Source organism: Triturus cristatus, chromosome 3_1 (assembly GCF_964204655.1).
Source record: "Triturus cristatus chromosome 3_1, aTriCri1.1, whole genome shotgun sequence".
Lineage (NCBI taxonomy): Eukaryota > Metazoa > Chordata > Amphibia > Caudata > Salamandridae > Triturus > Triturus cristatus.
In genome coordinates, this window is record NC_140583.1 from 657326450 (window position 1) to 657344261 (window position 17812).

At 47.9% G+C, this 17812-nt stretch overlaps 1 protein-coding gene across 3 annotated transcripts in view; it reads right to left on the minus strand.

Moving 5' to 3' along the window:
* The window catches only part of CTSH (cathepsin H), a 222907-nt gene that overhangs the window by 99412 nt on the left and 105683 nt on the right, over positions 1 to 17812 (minus strand). The window lies entirely within an intron of this gene.

Below are 17812 nucleotides of genomic sequence, written 5' to 3' on the forward strand. Positions count from 1 at the left end.
TACCACTTGTAATCTATGGATGGCATATTCTGGCAGGCCAAGATATAAGGCATTAGCATGATCAAGGCAAAATGTTATGAGAGCCTGGATAACTTTTCCTGGCACAGAAGGATAGAAGAAACAGAATTTTTTAAATTGCCCTTAATATACCAAAGCACATACCAGTCACTGCACCAATCTGGGGTAAGAAAGACAGACACCTGTCAAACGTAACTCCCAGGTTCCTGGCTTTATCTGTACGAGACACAGGTGGGATGGAACCATCTGACCAGCAAGCAGACCAGCCTGAGGGCGCCAAGGTACCATAAGGAATATGCTACTTACCAGTATGCATCTGTTCTTGGCATGTAGAGCTGCAGATCTACACACTTGTGCATAGATCGCCATCTGGTGTTGGGCTCGGATGTTTGCAGTTTGTTTTTCCTCTTGGAAAGTCTTTGAAAGTCACGAGGTCTGTGACTCCTCCTTTGGATCGTATTGCGCATGGGCTTCGGCTCCATCCTCAGATTGTTTTTCGCCAGCAGGGAAAGATGGAGCGTAGTAGTAACAGTGAAGATGCCCATGTGTGTGCTATCTAAATAAGATAAACTGGAACAGATAAAGGTAGCCGGGGAGGCGGGTGGGCGTGTGTAGATCTGCAGCTCTACATGCCAAGAACAGATGCATACTGGTAAGTAGCATATTCCGTTCGAGGCATATGAGCTGCAGATTACACACTTGTGCATAGATTATATAGCAGTACCCACCGTTAGCGGCGACCACCCGTATCTGTTGCAGTGGTTTGAAATAATGTTTTGAGTACAGCCTGGCCCACACTAGCTTGTTGCTTAGTTTGCACATCTACACAATAGTGTTTAGTGAAAGTGTGCGGTGTTGACCATGTAGCTGCTTTGCAGATATCATCTAATGGGATGTTCCCTAAGAATGCCATGGAAGCCCCTATTTTTCGTGTAGAATGGGCTTTCGGGGGAATGGATAGCGTTCGCTTTGCTTTATGGTAGCAGATATGAATGCATTTTACAATCCACCTAGCTATCCCCGATTTTGAGATGGGGTTACCTTTGTGTGGTGGAGAGAAAGAAACAAACAGTTGTTTGGTCTTACGGAAAGGTTGTGTTCTCTGAATGTAGTAGAGTAAGGCTCGTTTGACATCCAGTGTGTGAAGAGCCCTTTCTGCAACGGTCTGTGGTTGCGAGAAAAATACTGGTAGTTCTACTGTTTGGTTTAGGTGAAAGGGAGAAATGACTTTAGGGCGGAATTTTGGGTTGGTACGGAGAACAATCTTGTTATGGTGCATTTGGAGAAAGGGTTCTTGAATGGTAAGTGCTTGTATCTCACTGACCCTTCTAAGGGAAGTGATGGCTACAAGAAAAGCGGTTTTCCATGTTAGAAACTGTAGTTCGCATTTATGAAGAGGTTCGAAGGGAGGCCCCATTAGCCTTGTGAGAACGATATTTAAGTTCCACACAGGTGAGGGTGGCACTCTGGGGGGAATTATTCTTTTAAAGCCTTCCATGAAGGCTTTATTGGCAGGTACTCTAAAGAGTGAGAGATGTTGCCTGTTTTGTAGGTAAGCTGCAATAGCTGCGAGGTGTAGTCGAATGGACGTATAGGCTAGATTGCACCTCTGTAGGTGGAGTAAGTAGCCTATTATGTGTTGAATGGACACGTCCAGTGGATTGATGGTGTTGTTATGGCAATAAACAACAAAATGTTTCCACTTGGCGGCGTAGCAGGCTCTAGTGGTAGGCCTTCTAGCTTCTCTGATGACGTTCATACAGTCAGGGGGAAGATTTAGGTACCCGAATTCTAGGATTTCAGAAGCCAGATCGCAAGATTGAGCTGCGCTGGGTCCGGGTGTTTGATCTCTCCATGGTTCTGGGTTAAGAGGTGTGGAGAGAGGAATCGTTTTTGGTGCGGCACTACAGATAGTTCCAGCAGTGTGGTATACCACGGTTGTCTGGCCCACGTTGGAGCTACTAGGATTAGTGTGAGGGAGTGTTGTTGTAGTTTGCGCACCACTAGTGGAATGAGTGGGAGAGGCGGAAAAGCATACGCAAATCTGCCTGACCAGTTCATCCATATCGCATTTCCTTTGGACAATGGGTGTGGGTATCTGGCGGCGAAGCTTGGACATTTGGCGTTTTCGTGGGTGGCGAAGAGGTCTATCTGTGGATGCCACCACATTTGAAAGTATGGGTGAAGAACTTGTGGGTGAAGCTCCCACTCGTGGATCTGTTGTGTCTGCCTGCTGAGCAGATCTGCCACTGTGTTTTGGACTCCTGGGACATGCTGAGCTAGGAGAAAGATTTTCTGGGGTATTGCCCATCTCCATATGCTCTGTGCTAGGTGAGAGAGCTGTGGAGAGTGTGTGCCGCCTTGTTTTTGGATATAATACATGACTGTCATGTTGTCTGTTCGGATCAGGACTGCCTTGCCTGAAATTTGAGTTTGAAAAGATTTTAGGGCTAAGAAGATTGCTAGTAACTCCAGATGGTTGATATGGAGTAACTTTTGTTGAGGTGTCCACTTGCCCTGTGTGGTGAGATGTAGTAGATGAGCTCCCCAGCTGGAGAGCGATGCGTCCGTTGTCAGTACTATTTGAGGAACCGGGTCCAGGGACGGTCGACCTTTGGAAAGGTTTGTGGTGTTCCACCACTGCAGAGAGCGATGGGTGCGACTGTCTACCAAAACCAGATCTGTTAATTGACCCTGGGCCTGGTTCCATTGGCGCACTAAGCACTCTTGGAGAGGACGCATCTGGAGTCTTGCGTGAGGCACTATGAAAATGCAAGAGGCCATCATCCCTATTAGTTGCATAAACACTTGAGCTGGAAGGGAGTGTTGTAGTGCGAATTTTACGCGTAGAGCTTGAATGCTTGCAATCCTGGCCAGATTGGGGTAGGCTAGTGCTCTTGAGGTGTCTATGGTGGCACTGAGGTATTGTTTTATGTGGGATGGTTGGAGATGGGACTGCTGGTGGTTTACTGTGAAGCCCAGCTGGTGGAGTAATTGAATGGTGGTAGATGTGTGTTGAACACACTGATTGTATGACCCGGCTTTTATCAGCCAGTCGTCTAAGTATGGGAAGACGTGGATGTGTTGTCTTCGTAAATGTGCTGCTACCACTGCTAGGCACTTGGTTAATACCCTTGGCGCTGTTGTGACTCCGAGCGGGAGCACCTTGAATTGGAAGTGTTGTCCGTCCACTCCAAATCTGAGGTACTTGCGGTGAGCTTTGTGCACCGGAATGTGAAAATACGCGTCTTTTAGATCTAAGGTAGTCAAAAAGTGGTTTTGGGAGAGGAGCGGAAATACCTGCTGAAGCGTTACCATATGAAAATGGTCGGAGTATATGTACGTGTTTAGGGGCCGGAGATCTAGGATGGGCCGCAGAGTCTCGTCCCTTTTTGGTATGAGAAAATATAGGGAGTAGACTCCCATGTTTTGTTGATTGGTAGGAACGGGTTCTATTGCCTGTTTTTGTAGGAGGGAGACTACCTCCTGCTTTAGGAGTATTAAATGTTCTTGTGACATTGGGCGCTGCCTGGGTGGAATGTTTGGGGGGTAGATATTAGTTCTAGGCAGTAGCCTGATTGAATTATTTGTGTCACCCATTTGTCTGAGGTGATGGTAGCCCAGACGGGAAGGAAATGTTGGAGTCTGCCCCCGACCGGAGTGGAATGGTCTGGGGGGAGTGGGGGATGTCATTGGGTAGGCGTTGTGGCAGAGCTGGCGTTGTTTGTTTTGCCTCTGCCTTTATTATTGTCACCCCTATAGCCGCCTCTTTGATAACCCCTCGTGAAGGTGGACTGAGTGGGGGATTTGTACGAAGTGGACGCGGTGTCTGAGGAGTAGCCTCTAGATGTACTTCGAAAGGAAGAGCGGGGAAAGGAGTGTCTAGGAGGGTGTGACTGTAAGGCTCCCATGGACATCGCCGTATCCGTATCCTTCTTCATTTTTCTAGGGCCTCATCCACCTTTGGGCCAAATAGATGTTCCTGGTCAAAAGAATGGTTAAGGATGGAGGCTTGTACCTCCGGTTTAAACCTTGATATTCTCAGCCAAGCATGGCGAAGGAGGACGCTGGTATTGATGGCCCTGGAAGCTGTGTCTGCTGCATCTAAGGCACAACGTATAGAGGTGTTCGTGATAGTCTTACCCTCTTGAATTAGTTCGTTGGCCCTAGCTTTATATTTTTCAGGGAGGTGGTGCATTATGCTCTCTAACTCGTCATAATGTGCCATGTCATATCTGGCCAATAGCGCTTGAGTATTGGCGATACGCCACATATTGGCTGCTTGTGACGCAGTACGTTTCCCTGATGCATCCAGTAGCTTTGACTCTTTGTCAGGTGGTGGTGCTTCGCCTGACGCCTGGGAATTTGCCCTTTTACGTGCAGTGGATACCACTAGAGAATCTAGTGGCGCTGGCCCTCTGATGTAGGAGGGATCTGTGGGGGCAGCTTTGTATTTTTCTCGATGCGTGGGTTAATGACCCTGGCTCTAACTGGGTCCTTAAAAACCTCTGGCACATGCTTTACCACTCCTTTAACCCCTTCAGTGCCACGCCCTTTCCCCCTCCTGTGCCGGGCGTTGCACTAGTGGGTGGGGTTCATGACGAGATAGTCTCGTCATGGGCACAGCGCAACCGTGCTCCATGACGAGACTATCTCGTCATGGGCACTGAAGAGGTTAAGCATAGGTAATATGGAGGTAGACCTATGTGTGGTGTCAAATGTGTCGAGGAGGAAATCTTCCTCCACGGGGTCGGTATGTAAGTCTACCCCGTGATAGTGTGCCGCCCTTTGCAGTAGGTGGTGGAACCCCAATGAGTCTTCTGGTGGAGATGGCCTGGAGGGGTAAAGGTCATCTTGTGGGGCGTTGGGGATATCAGGGATATTGTAGTCGTCCCATGGGTCTGGGGATACTGTAGAAGTGGGGTCCCCTGTGGGTAGGTCCTGGGGGACATCCCCTATGTCATCATATGGGTCCCCGTGATCATCATCTTGTGGAGAAGGGGTGGGAGAACGATGAGGTTGGGGTGGAGAAGGTGGGGAAGGTATTCTGAACGGGCAGGTAGCAGAGTCCTTCCTCTTTGGAGGCGGGGGTAGGAGCAGGCTTCTCCAAATGTCTCTTTTTGGAAGAAAGTGTCAAATGTCCAGTTTTTGGATCCTTGGTGAGTGTTTTCTGCAAGGGATCCGGTGTAAATAAGTCCGGTGAGGCTGGTCTGTCCGTCGGCGCCGAAGGAATCGGGGCCGTTGGCTTTTTAGGCTTTTCCGTGCCGGTTCGTTGTTTGGAACCTGGTTTGGGAACTTCCGGACGCTTGGTCGGCGCCGAGATGGATTTCGGCCTCGAAGTGTCGGTGCCGGTGGCCTTGTGTGCTTTGGTCGGCACCGAAGGTGGTGTCGGTGCCGAAGAGCTGGGTTTCGACCCCGAGTGCTTCGGTGCGGAGCTCGGTGTCGATATGGGGGTTTGCTTCTTTTTCGGCGCCGAAGCGTGTTTATCGGTACCGGGAGTAGGCTGGCTCGAGCCCGAGCCGCCGGAAGGCTTGCTTGGCGGCTTCACCGGGCCCGAAGGTGGGGTGTTGGAAGCAGTGTCCTTGGTCTTTCCTAAGCCCGGAGGCGAAGGCGTGACCGGAGCCTTTTTCGGTGCCGGCAGGGGTGTGGGGGATCAGTACTCACGACCCTCTGCGCCGGGGTGATGTCCTCCACATCTGAGTCGTTGGCCTCGGAAGCGCTGACGAGGCCCTCTTCGGTGTACTGCTCTGGAGCGTCGATGCCTTCTCCGAAGATGTCGTCTGGAATCGTCATCGAGGAGTGCGCCATAGTTCTTCTGGCTCTTCGGTCCCAAATAGTCTTTTTGGACCGGAAGGACTTACACGCCGGACAGTCTCGAGCCTCGTGTTCAGGGCAGAGATTGCATACCTCGTGGAGATCGGTGTGGAGGAATTTGGACCCACATCGAGGGCACTTTTTAAATGGAGTCCTTTCCATTAGCCAGGACCGAAGCTTGGAGAGACCCGAAGGCCGCCGTCGACGACTGGAACTGAAGGTCCGTGCCGATGAGAAGGCGCATCGAGTGGGGGAGATGGCGATCGAAACAATACCGCGGTTTAAGGTGAGGATTGCGCGTCGACCGACGAACTGGAAGCTGTTCGGAATCGGAGCGCGAAGATCACATCCGAGCCCGATGGCGGAAAAAAACAATCTGAGGATGGAGCCGAAGCCCATGCGCAATACGATCCAAAGGAGGAGTCACCGACCTCGTGACTTCCAAAGACTTTCCAAGAGGAAAAACAAACTGCAAACATCCGGGCCCAACACCAGATGGCGATCTATGTATAAGTGTGTAATCTGCAGCTCATATGCCTCGAACAGAGAATTTCGGTTTTGTCAGTATTGCACATCAGCTTCTTCTGATGTAGCCAAGCAAAAACTGCTGTAAGGCAAGTTTTGATGGAGTCAAGAGCCAGATCCTCTCCTTCTTTAAAGGAGAAGAGAATCTGTGTGTCATCTGCATATGACATAATCTTAGCACCAAATGACTCAACAATTAGAGCAAGTGGGGCAAGGTACACATTAAACAATGTAGGGCTAAGGGCGTAGCCCTGCAGAACCCCGACTAAGACAGACCTGTTGCCAGAGGCAAACAAGGGCAGACAAACCACCTGCTCTCTATTGTCTAAAAAGGAGGATAGCCAGCTAATGGCAAGATTCTTCACTCCAATGCTTGCGAGACGGTCTAGGAGGAAAGAATGGGGGACCATATCATAGGCCGCAGTCAGATCTAACAAGATCAGCACCTTCATCCGATGTACCTTTAATTTCCTTAGTCACCTCTAATAAGGCTGTATCAATGCTTAACTTCTTTCCTAAAACCTGACTGACTGAAATGTAGAAGGTTATTCTTCTCCAAATAGCAAGAGAGCCACCTGTCAAGGATAATGTCACTTACCCAGTAATCATCTGTTCTTGGCATGTAGAGCTGTAGATTCACATGTTGTGCATAGCTCGCCATCTAGTCTTGGGTCCGGATATTTGCACTTTGTTTTTCTTCGAAGAAGTCTTTACAGTCACAAGGTAGGTGACTCCCCCTTTCGGTGATAGTGCACATGGGCATCGACTCCATTGTTAGATTGTTTTCCCGCAGAGGGAGTAGAATAGAGATGTCCATGTGTATGTGTACAAAGTAAGAGAGAACTGCAACAGGTATAAGTACCTGGGGAGGCGGGTGGGCGCATGTGAATCTACAGACACTTGGTAAAGACTCTGGGAGCGGTGGTGACTCCGAACGGGAGCACATTAAACTGGTAATAGTGCCCGCTACCACAAATCTGAGAAATTTGCGAATAGGCGTCCTTTAAGTCTAGAGTAGACATAAAGTCGCCTTGTTGTAGAAGTGGGATCACTTGTTGAAGTGTGACCATGTGAAAATGATCTGATTGTATGTAAAGATTAAATTCTCTGAGGTCCAGGATGTGTCTGAGAGAACCGTTTTTTTGGGGTATGAGAAAGTAAAGTGAGTATATGCCCGACCCTTGGTATTGGAGTGGTACGGGATCTATAGCTCCTTTTAATAGAAGAGACTGAATTTTTTGTTTGAGGAGGTGTAAGTGATCTGGTGAAATTTTGGGGGAACGTGGAGGAATTGGAGGATTGTTGGTAAACTCCAGGCAATAACCAGAACAGATAATTCTTAGCACCCTTTGTCTGTAGTTTTTGACTGCCAGATGGGTAGGAATTGTGAAAGACGCTCCCGACAGGTGTTAAGTGGTTGGGGGGAAGTGTAGGCAAGTCACTGCTTGGTATTGGAGGGGGAGGCACGTGTGTTAGAGCCTCTACCGTTGCCATTGTTGTCCCTGTAACCCCCTCCGAAGAAACCCTTGGAGGCAGAAGGTTGATTGTTACCCTTGTAGGATGTAGGAGTAGTGTCTGACAAGGTATTTATGGAACCTACCGCAATAGAACAAGCGCCGAAAGGACCCATGTTCAGAAGGGGACTGTAGGGTCCCATAGATTTCGCCACCGCTGTGTCCTTGTTAGGTCTCGGCTAGCGAAGGCTGCGCTTGCGCAGTCTCGCTTGCGAGAGATAATGACTTGGAGAAGAGGGGCTTGAACCCGCCCCTCTTCTCCCCTGTTCTCCATTGGCTGGCCTCTTGAATGCTGGCCAGCCATTGGAGAAGAGGTCCGTCATTCCGATTTGGCCCCGTCCTTTTCGGATCGGGGGCGTGTTTTTTTCAAGAAGTCTAATTATCTCCTCCAGCCAATGGCAAGAGGAGAACACGCCCCCGAATCCGAAATGGCCGCTGCCTTTCTCCGAAGCATTTCTGCTTCGCCTCGGAGAAAGGCAGTGGTGTGCTTAGGCAGTGGTGTGCTTGTTTTTTTATCCACCTTAAAGCCCTGGATAGGCTGCAGCATGGAGTGCACAGATTTAATGTCATTAACTGATAACCGTCCATTTCTAGGGTTTTGCAGCATTTTTGAGATATTTTAGCGGTTCACTTTGCTTAAAAGAGTGCAATTTCTGATATTTATTTGCTTCTATGCACTTAATTGCTTGCGAAATGAGCAGCGAGATGAGCAGCACAGGATCAAGGTTAAGGGACTAGCGCGGGGACAAACCGCCACTCCCGTACAGTGGGGCCGTGACGGAATAAACTTGTGACACAGGCGCCCGCGCGCTGCACCGTGCCTCGCGGCACTCTGACCCTGCTTCCGCTCCCCCTCCCCTCACGCCGCTCCTCTGATGATGCTATCGCCGGTGGGCGCGTGGGGGTGATGCTGCCAGTTCCTGGTTCGCTGGCAGCTTCGGCACTGCGACCAATCAAAGCCCGCATTATAGTGCGAATTGGAGGACAAGGGGGAGAGTCTAGCAAAGCAGTCCGCGCCGACCCTCCTCCTCCCGGCCAGGCTCAGTCATCGGGACTCCATGGGAGGGGGAGAAGCCGCGCCTCCTCCCGGGCTCCTCCAGCAGCATTGGCGGCGGCTCGGGGTGCGTGCTTGAGTTGCTGCTGCCAGCCGAGAACAGAGGAGGGAAGCCCGACTCACCCAGCATGAGCCACGAGCCCTGTGGGAGGCACTAGGACCCAGGGCCGTATGAAGGACAACAGGTAACCATTATTTTTCAGGGCATTCCCAATCGCTGTCACCCATCCAGGTTATGCATACCCCTCCTGCAGCGCATTGTGCAGACGGGTGGAGGCCAGCGACGGTCCCAGAGGTGGGGGTGGGTGCGGAGGGTCGACTATTAGCTAATGGGCGGTCGAGGGTGCCCTCGGACAGGTCTCTGCTGCGGGGTCGTGATGGAAGGGGCAGTGCAGGTGCTGACGGTAATGACTGAAGTGCATTGGCAATGATAACCAGCACATTCTTGCTTTAGCCAGGAGCTCTTTGGGTCACTGCGTGTGTGAGCTTCGCCTGGGGTCGGAAGGAGCAGAATGTGTACACCCCTGCTGAGAGGGTGGCAGGCTCGCTGTAAGGATGGCGTAACTTCTCCCCAGCTTAGTTCACAAGCGCATAATAAAGATCCCTGTGGAACTTCGTCATTGTAATGTGCCTTCGGTCTCTTCGCGCCATTAGATTTCTGGTTCAGCTCCCACATTGTAGCTGTCATTTGTAGGTCTGAAGGACTGTAGAGACGATCCCTTTCACCCACCGGGGTCTATAAAATGGTGGCTTTCAGTTTCACAATACCACCTACAGTAAGTGCCAAGATACCGTTTGTGGTTCGAGGTGCTAAAAGGTGACTTGTTTCACTAATTACTTTGGAGGGTGCTATTCAGTCTGACCGTATTTGTAGAGGACAGTGCACAAACATACTGCCCCAAGCTCAGCCAGATTCTCCATCCACGAAAAACAGCTCACCAAGCAGGACCTAGAGGAACTCTGCTCCTCCTGAGGCACTGGTGCTTTGTTTCCGCCTGGCGCAAAGTGCACTGAATGCTTGTTTTTTTGCATCTCAGCAATGTACCTCTAACTCTGCCAGCTGGTGCTTTCGTTCTACTGCTGCCTACATCGGGAGAATAAAGGGGGTTAAGAGTGCTGGTTAAGTGTTGTGTTGAAGATTTGTGGTGGGGGTTATGAGCAATGCCAATAGCTCTAACTTTAACAATGCCGAGACCATTGCATTGTAAATGCTTGTTCATTTTTTCTAAGGGCGTGTCTACTGAAGGCCCAAAAAGGTGTTGCTTATCTAACGGTGTATTAAGACTAGAAGTTTGCACTTCTGGTTTAAAGCCAGAAATTCTTAACCAGACATGTCGTCTTAATAACACGCTGGTGTTTATGGCTCTAGCCACAGTATCAGCTGCATCAAAGGGGCACCTGTTGGAGTTGTTAGAAATAAGCTTTCCCTCTTACACTAGGTCTTGAGCTTTGGACTTGTGCTCATCAGGTAGGAATTGGAGCAATTATTCCATTTTGTCCCAATGCGCCCTATCGTACCTGGCTAATGATGCTTGGGTGTTAGAGATGCGCCATGAATTTGACGCTTGGGAGGCTACTCTTTTCCCAGAGGCATCTATCAATTTGGATTCTTTGTCTGGAGGTGGAGCATCTTCTGACGTTTGGGAATAGGCCCGTTACGGGCATTAGAGACCACTAAAGAATCTGATGGCCCTTGATGTAAACTGGGTCTGATGGTGCTGGTTTATACTTCTTGTCTATCCTGGGGGTGAGAATACGTGCCCTAACAGGATCGCTAAATATATCATCCACATGTCGTAGCATACCCTTGAGCATGGTGAGTGTGTGAGTGGATCTTTGGGAACTGCTAAGTGTTTCGAAAAGGACATCCTCTTCTAGGGATTCCTTGTGCAATGGAACTCCATGATAATCAGGAGCTGTGCTTAATTGTCTATGTATCATACATTGTCATCTGGGGGAGAAGGTTTAGTAGGGTAAACATCAGGATCATTATCTGTAGGAGAATCTGTGTTGTAATCTTTCCAGGAGTCTGGAGGTATAGGGTCATTGTCCCCAGCCCCATCCCCATCATCCGGATTTTCAGGTATATATCGTGGTGGTGGTGAATTCGTAGGTGAAATCAACAAGGGTTGTTGCTCAGGGGAAGGTGGTGATGGAAGAGGATGAGAAGGATTAGTCCCAACATTCTTCCTCTTTAAAGGAATGTGGTAAGCTTCTTCAGATTCAGGTTTGCGTTTAAGTGGCAATTTGGTCGCAATATGTCCAGTTTTTGGGTTAATGTACAGTTCCTTTTGTTTGGGGTCCGTTTTTGAGGGCAGGACCTCGAAACTATGTTCCTTCGATGGCATTGGAGCATGTGTTTGTCTCAGCGCCGAAGGTTTCGGTGCCAGAGTTTTGGATGCCAACGTTTTCGGTTCCGAAGACGTTTTCGGCGTCAAAGGAGGTGGAACTGTGCCTGTTTTTGATTCTGACCCAGAAGGTTTCGCCCCCGTGCATGATCGTGGACGAGTTGGATCAGAGCAGGAAGGCTTTGGCGTGTGTTTCGGTGCCGAGCCCGGGTCATTAGAAACATGTTCTCGCTGTCAACCATGGCCCGAAAGCAGGGGTGGGACCGGAGCCTTTGTCTTAGGATGAGTTGGAGTTTGGGGCAAGGGAGAATTGGTACTCATGAGACGCTGACCAGGCGGGATGTCATTGTCCACATCTGAGCCGGACTCGGAGACAGAGATAGGCTCCTCTTGTTCTTCCACGGCACCAAGTGCATCGTCGGTCTCTTGTTCCGAATCTTCTCCGAAGAGATTCGGGATGGAACCGGTGTGTTGGCTCTGCATGTCGCGACATCGAGCCCGATGGTCGCGGAGCGTTTTCTTTGATCAGAAAGATTTACAGGTGTTGCAGTCCTGTTTGTTGTGCTCCGGAGATGAGCACAAATTGCACAATTCGTGTGAGTCGATGCGCGAGAACTTCACGTGGCATCGAGAACAGAATTTGAATGGAGTCCGTTCCACCTGAAGCAGGTAGGCCCGATCAAAAGAGGCTTTTATATTAAATACAATACACAGAGAATGGGATTACGCAATCGAATACAACAATACCGTCGAGGGTAAGTGAGGGAATGGAGAAACAGTGTTGAACCGGAGCACAGCAATTCACGTCTGAACCCAATGGCGGAAAAAAACAATCTAACAATGGAGTAGGTGCCCATGCACACTATCACCGAAAGGAGGAGTCACCTACCTCGTGACTGGAAAGACTTCTTCGAAGAAAAACAACTTGCAAACATCCAGACCCCCAACACTAGATGGCAGGAGTATGCAAGGTTCTTGACACTATTTCCTGGTTACATTTTATGCTTTCTCTCTTATTCACATACTTAAGGCCATTGATGTTTCAGCCCAATGTATTTAATATTTGTGTCACTTGAATACTTGTCTCCCTTGGAGACTTCCTTGGCCCGATTGATGCTTGGTTTTGCTGAATTCTCTTTTTGCTAGTACTACATGTGGGTGTGGCCTTTTTTATCGCTGGTGCTCTCTGATCTTTAACAGGATGAGCATGGTACGCTAGTGCAGATAATGTTGTGGGACTTCTGAGCAGTGGAATTACTGATCCTTCCATCAATTGAATGAATATTGTGAAAGATGAGTCAAATTGGGGTTCTGGCAAGGCACTGTTTGCAGCTGCTGAGAGTGGACTGGATTGGTCTCATTTTAACCTTTTACACTAACAGAAGAAGCAAGGAAGTTCTTAATGAGCAATAAATGAAATGGTACTATAATCTCCACTAAACCCTTTACAGTGACTTCATAAAGCATTTTGTACAATTCGGTGGTTTTGTTGATAGGTTAAGCTATTTTGAAAAAGAAGAAGAAGATTTATGTTAGCATTCAAAACACTTTCTGGTAGACCATGGTGTGAAATTTGGATTGTACTTGGTCAACTCCTGATTTGTGCCACTGCCATTCCAGCATTTTGTCTTTCCATTTTAACTCTGTTACTGAGAGTAGCATAGAGCTGAGGAAGGGAATGCTGTATTAGACTACTGTGAGTACCAGGCACCCTGAGTGTCATGTACTTTTAGTATCAGAGAGCCTAGAGTATTTGAGGGCTGTGTCAGAGGGTTGTGAGTACCAGTGTGTTATCAGTATGAAATACTGTGGGCATCAGTGTGCAGTATCAACTGCTGTGAGTTTCACCGTGCAGAATTCCCGTGCTGTGAGCACCAGAGCGTTGATCCACAGTGCTGCGAGATTTTCTAAATAGGATTTTCCTATTTTTACAGACTATTCATTAAGGAATATTGGTATTCAACTGACATTGCATATCTTTTAAAGAAAGAAAGTCTCCAGCAATATTTTGTTTAGATGAGGTAGTAGAGACAGCCTTTGTTACTAGTACTCTTCTTCCTCATGCAGATATCACTAAGAAACTTATTGCAAACACTGTGAGACTGTCCGATTAACAGTACAAGATTATGATAGTATGGAACAACCTGGGGCAGATTGACAAGCCCCCTGCGCCAACCCTATGTCACTTTTTGTGACGTACTGGTGGCGCAGGGGGTTCCTCCATATTTACAAGGAGAGGAAAAGCCACCCTGCGTGATTTTTTCTCTCCTTGTAAATACAGCCCCTTCACACGCATCACTTTGCGTTGAAGGGGCGTTCCATGGGTGTTGCTGTGGGTGTTCCCACGCAACACCCATGGAACAAGACACAACTCCAGATTTACGAGAAATCGTAAATCTGGAGATGCGTCTGAATGCTACACCACCCTAGAGGTGGCGTAGCGAGGCGCAACGAGGAGATATGTTTTCATTTCTCCTAGTTTTTTTCCTCTTTCAATGCGTGTTGCATTCTACAGCATGCATTGAAAGATGAAAATGCCTGTAGTGATTGTTTTTGTGAAGGAGGGTTCCCCTTCCTGCACAAAAACAATCTCCCCACGACACAGGCATTCTTGCACCATGGTGCAAGGGTGCCTGCACCAGCGCAGGGGGAAGCACAGAGATGCGACATATTCTTGTAAATATGTCGCATCCCTGTGCTTCGGAAGTGCCACAGCGTGGCGCAGCCAAAGGGCTTGCGGTGCCACGCTGCGGCACTTCCTTGTAGATCTGCCCCCCTATATTTTCCCATTATTTGTAGCTTTTTGTTGGTGTAAAGAACTATTCGGTTATCGAAAGGGAACTTCTTTCTATAAAGACTACTTGTTATGAACAGTACACATTTTCTAAATTAAAATCTGAACAGATTACTGAAAAGAGCAGTAAAGGTGATGCACTTTATACATCATGTATTTCATATGGATTCAGCATGCAAGAACATGGCAGCAGAACATTAGAAACACAGTATGGAAGAGGGGAAGTAATAACCAGGATGAAAGTGGTAGATGCAATGTGCTCTGCCTGAAGCCCATCAATAGAGACCAGTTAAAATAATTTTTAGAACCGGTAGAAATTCGACAAGGATTTTAATGACAACGCAGCTCCATGGGAGAAGTAATTAAAACTAATTAAAAGGGGCTAGATCCGATTTGTGGTGAGACTCCGAGAGCTCATTCTGTAACATAAACAAAGAAATGCGGCTCCTGTGCTGTGCTTGTTGTCATCGATGCTAATGGGATTTTGTCATGGACTCACGTGGGTTTCTGGAAGGGGCATGTTTAAGGATTAATGCACATAAAAATTAAAGTGTGTTTGCCTCCTAATTTCCTAGAGATGCCAAATACAATTATTGCTTTATACAGAAAGGCCCAGGTGTATTGGTTGAATGTGCAATATGTCTGTTAATATGCGAGGGGTGTTTTTTTCAAACTAAGAAATGGCCATAACCGTTGAATGTTTTATTCTCCACAAAAGGTAGTGCAAAAATTAGATTTAACACCAGGGAAAGTTGTTAGTGCTTAAAACTTAAATGCTCATGGGGAAGTGCTTATTATGGTGCATTAAGGTTGGAGAGTCATGACCAAAATGGACAGTTGTGTTAGAACGGATTGTGCGAGGCCTGAAGGTATGTGAGAAAATGTATGCCAAGTTCAGTCTGTGACAAATCTAGAATTTTGGAGATACTCACAGACTTCTGGAGATCCCCAGGAAGCCATGAGAGCTTTTTGCTTTGGATGTGTAGACATCATTTGTCCTGCTTGTTTGACAACAGAAATACAAATGCTTGATTGTGACCCTTGTGGCCAGAAGTGAAGTTTGTGGAAAATGTGACCACTACAACAGTGAAGAATTCCGTAATATTTCCGGTATTCCTGAAAGAAAGATATCCCAAACAACTATTTATTGATAACTGAGTGCAGATGATTTCAGATGCGATGAAGGAGTTTCTGTTACAGTACTGTGACACGTCCCTTCATGGTCCAGTGAGACAGTATGCAGCGCTGTTGTTAAGTAAAGATGCATGAACTCCACACAACACTTTACGGTCATTTCTTGACTATGCATCACGATGGAGCATACAAGGGCTAGGTCAGAAAAGAGCTGGGTTAAGATGGAACTAAACGAGAACTACCAAATCTGTGCCAAACTGCTGTACTAGCTAAAACAATGGAAGCAAGGCACCACATTGTCTCTTTTCTACCCTGAAATGTCATTCACTGCTAATAATGAATGCAGGCTTAGTCTGGGAAGAAATTCTAGACGGTCAGGATTATACCTCATTATGTAAGCTAGAAAGAGCAAGGGTTTTAGGAATATACAAACAGTATTGCACCCGCATGGAGGGGTGAGATCAGTAAGGTATCATGAGGCAGGCCAATCTACTCTTGTGCTATCAGAGCAGCAATCTACCAAGTGCCTTGTCTCTCATTCTTACATGTGCAGAGGACATGTATGTGGCTAGGGCTTAATCCATAGGTGTTCACACTAGCGATGCTGGGCCACCTTTGGGCGCCTTCAGGAGTTTGACCGTGGCTTCGGCGTGAACCCTTGCTCAGTATTTTGGCTTCCTTCGACCTTGAAGGAGCAGGAGGAATCTGGGCTTGTAAAGATTGTTTAGTTTCTGCTCAGCTTGCCAGCCTTGACTGATCTCCCACTTCCTTCTTCATTCCTGGGGTGTCTTTTTCAGCTGTAGGCAGTATAATTGCCTTAAAACGATGCAGGACTACTGATTATGTCACCAATTTTCATGACTGCCTTACCGGCATCCTCTAACTCATTTAATAGCACCTCTGCCTGGTACATGTTGCCATTTGGATTAATGGGCCTTCCCCGAGTAAGCTGCTTTTTTAAGTGTACACACATACAGCATTCCACTGCCATATGTTTAGTCCTTATCATAATTATAATTTTGACATCTTTAGCTCACATATCATCACCCTTAACACCACCAGGTGCTGCGTCCCATAACACGATCATTGTATCTCGTTGGTCATCACACATGACATGAAACCACTTCTCATATAGCCTCAAAACAAAAACAACACCCTTCCAACCACACACCCTACAAGGTGTAGCTTGTTATCTGTGTGCATAAGCTCCTCAGCAATCCATGTCGCTGTAGCAAGTCTTATACAAATGCTACAGTACAATACAACACACTTGAAACCAAACAATATCATAATGTATTCCAATGACCCCAACACATCATGATATACCACGACTCACCAGAATGTATCACACGGAAGCACAGCAAGGTGTTTATATTATAGCAGAACATATCCAGATGAGACAATATATAATAGAGAGTCCCATTTCTGGTTGAACTCACAACCTAAATTATGGGACTGAGGTCCCATTTACCTTTAATCCTATTGCTTTCCATTGTTAATGGAGACTGCTTTTGTAATAATAGGGAAGTAGAATAAATAAGATAAAGTATGCACAGAGTGGCCTTCATTTTGAATTTAAAATTGTAACTAATTTCTATACTGTGTTGTTTGGTGTAATGCTTCTCTGCCCCGATGTGAAGTAAAAGTGCTGCTCGGACCAGCATTCTGAAGAACAAAAAAGTTTAGCAGCTGTGGTTGTGCAGTTATGTTCCCCATGTTCTTACGCATGGCTAATTCAGGTGAAGGCTGGTAACCTGTTTTCCTTTGAGAATCCTAGCTTCTGATGGATACATCTGCCAGTGGATTCCTCACCTTGTGAATATCCCCTGTGCCAGCAACATTCGGAAACTTTTGTAGCAGTCCACGCCAATGAAATCGAGGTCAAGGTCGGCGTCGAAGTCGACTTCAGGACATGCTTCTAAGTCCAAGAAGCATAAGAAAAAGAAGAAGCATGGATCTTGACATCGCTCGGACAGGGATGCGGCTCCGAGATCGACCTCGCCCTCTCAACGTCGTAAGGACATTGTATCTCTTTCACCTGTTTCTGTTCCTGATTCTCCTGTTGGCTTTTTCATCGCCTGTTGCTTCACCGGAGCATTCTCCGGCTCCGGCACCGGCTCCATCTCTGACGCCTGCTCCATCTCTGGCTTCGTCTCCGGTTACAATTGAAGAGCTTCCAGCTCCGGTCGAGCCTTCGGCTCCGCAGATTCCACCGTCGGCGCCGATCGACCCGAGTCCGGTATTGCCTCAGCCTGAGCCATAACCATCGTTTCCAGGCCCAGGTCAAGATCCGATGCATTATCTTAATGCTATGTATGGGGTCTTTTACAGAGCCTTGTACCCCTCTGGTGCACCTTCGGGTCCCATGGGTCCTATGGCTTTCAGTTTGGGAGTTCCTCAAGCTTATCCTCAGGCTCCCTTCATGCCATTTTTTCCGGCGACGCCGTATTGGCATCTACCGGCACCGAGGACATCGACGTCGCTTCCTTCTTCACCGGCGCCGACTCGGCCTCGTTCGACGCCGGCAGTTCCTTCGGATCCGCTCTCGACGCCGGCGCCGTTGGATTCGGTTACGGCGCCGCGGACTCCTGCTGTGAGGATCAGATCTAGG